Genomic DNA, 2,771 nt, shown 5'->3' with positions numbered 1-2,771 from the left:
GAAATGCAAAAAATAGGGTGGGTTGGCCCTAAGAGGCTGTTTGAATTTTGGAATCTGCACTCCCCTCATCTCCAAATTTACCTTGACATGTGTACTGCCTCTGGGGACCTTTTCATGTCACCTCATTGTCTTGCTGAATAAAAGAGCGGGTGGGAGGTGGGAGGGGGCTCTGGGAGTGAAGTCAAGAAATCTTTACTTATTTGCCTAATTTCCTCACTCAAATGTGTCTTGTGATTAAATATTGCTTCATTCTAGCCTGTGTGCTTCGGTCAGAGGACAGGTTTCTCTTCTGAACAGGGCATTGAGAGTATCTGGTCTTTCCATCTTAGGATTTCTCACTCCATTTCCTCTATTTCTCTTTTTTATCTTACACTCCTGGAAAAGCCATGGTCTTCCCTTCTGGAACCTATCTCCTCTAGAGAGAGCATATGGGTGGTGCCAAGTGTCAGTCAGTCAGTGACCCTTACAGTGCTCACTCAGTGGAAAAGACTGCAATAATTTGGTGATGCTGCCCTCCTTGGTCCAGGGTAAAGCACCGAGCAGATTGGGCAGTGGATATATAACAACAAGTCCTGTGTTCTTGGTCCTGGTCCTTTTGGCCTTGCCTGAGCCTGCACTCCATCAATGTGGTCTTTCATGGCCCTTTACATGCCTGCCCTTGGGGGTGATTAAAATACTGTCTATTCTGAGCCTCCTAGCCATGGCCTCCTCTCCTTGTCTTCCTTTCCCAGGTTCATCTTGCATACATGCTTATTCAGGAACATCCATGGCTCCTGTTACAGCTGGTTTAGTGATGGTCAGGGTGAGTCCACTCTTCTAAAAGTAGAAAGAGAAAATATCAGGATGTTACTGTCTATGGAGGAAGAAAAACTTTAAATTGTCTTCTAAAACACAGATAAAATTTACAGAGCTTACTGTATGCCAGACATGGGGCTCGATGCTTTGTCCACCTGTATCTCTCAGTCTTCCTGAAAATTCCATGAGGTGGGTCCTATTCTTCCCATTTATTAATAATGAATCAGTGTAAAGAAGTTAACCTTGCTAAGCACATATGGTCTGGGTGAGTACCACGGCCTTATCATTTTTCTTGCCCCTTTGTCTCTCTATGAATTATTGGCACCAAAACAAGCATGCTAAATGCAGAGTAGGTTTCCTGCTAAATTCCCCCAGAAGCGAATGGAGTCATGCATTGCAAACTAATGTCTCTCAGGCCCAAAATGCAGCCCCATGGCTTCCGGGCATACCTTGGTTTTACAAGGCTTCCAGTTATGTGGAGTCTCCCACTCATCCCCACAGCCTGTTCTTTGAACCCCAATACCACCATAGGATCCATAACTGCATAAGTCCCACTTTGCAGATGTGGAATTAGCAGAGGGATTGCTGGAGCAATTAGTCAAGGCTTTGGGGTGTGTATGTGGCTGGATTGGAAAACAGACCCTGGTTCTCACAGTTTTCTGAAAGCCTGCAAGAGTCACTCACAGGCTACAAAGCACTGGAAAATGACATTATTTTTTAAGCAAAAATAGCCATTGGATATCTAAATCCTGAGCTTATAATGGAACAGTGAGAACTCCATCTTTTGTTTTTCTACTCACATCTTTCCCAGGAGGTGATTTGAGGACAGAGTCTCATTTAAATAAACACAGAATGATGGAAATTGGAATTCCATTGCCTATGTATATATAATTAGAAGAACCACCCTCATTCTTGTATTTTAGTCAATATTTAGATTCAATATATCTCAGAGCATTTGAGAGCCTTACAGTGACTATTAAAATCAACTGGGACAATGTAACAGAATTAATTCATTGGGACTTACATGCAAAACAAATTTAAAAATTTCTCAACCCTATCATACCACTTGATTTTGATTATATTATAATTTCAATCCCTGGGTACCTTACAAATGCTTTGGTCTTAACCAGATGTAATTCAACTATGGTCACTATTGGTGGTTATGTAACAATGCAACAAACCACAATGAGAAGTGACTTTTGGACATAGGTGAAGACATGGATGATTCACATTGCCAAGCTTAGGCACCCCTTCCCCAGGATGGACAATGTGAATCAAGTGGGAGAATGGTGAGAATGGCCTTAGGCCTGAGTCTAAGCAACTCCATTTTAAAAACTCCAGTTTGAAACCTGCAGTCTCACCAAGCACACCCACAGATCCCTCAAGTATGACCTCAGACAATTACTTCCCCTTACTCTGAAAAACACAGTGAAGTCTCTGGCAGGCTGTCCTCTCCTGATAAGAAGATAAAGTGAGAAGATAAGGGTGGAGACCACCAGCAGATGGTTCTGACCCCAGGGTAAATGATGTCCTGGAGAAATCTGGTGGTAGCTGATAAGGATTGCAAGGGGGGTGTCATAAAGTCCAAAAATTTAGTGTAAAAATAGAGCTAATGAACATGGATTTATTCAACTGAAACAAGGATGCATTTGGGCTTGAGAGCCTCGTGAGGAACTGGACTGACATCTCATTACTTATCATCATTCTCCTGAGGAGATCCTCTCAATCTCTATAACCTCATCTGGATGGTGAGAGCCTCAACTTCTTTCTATGACCCTCTTCTCAACAGGTCATCCACTCCATGCCAGGAAAAACCTGCCTTGGTTATGGACCTGATTACTGTGAATCTTCTTCACATGATATCTCAGAATCAAATAAATTAAGATGGACTTGTTCTCATCAAGGAGACAGTATTCTAAAAGCAAAAGTAAAATCATTAAAAAGTATTTCCTGACTAGGTACCTGAAAAGTACTCT

This window comes from Callospermophilus lateralis, unplaced genomic scaffold (genome assembly GCF_048772815.1).
Source record: "Callospermophilus lateralis isolate mCalLat2 unplaced genomic scaffold, mCalLat2.hap1 Scaffold_160, whole genome shotgun sequence".
In the NCBI taxonomy this organism is placed as follows: Eukaryota; Metazoa; Chordata; class Mammalia; order Rodentia; family Sciuridae; genus Callospermophilus; species Callospermophilus lateralis.
The sequence above is the reverse complement of the archived record's forward strand: the minus strand, read 5'-3'. Positions refer to the sequence as shown.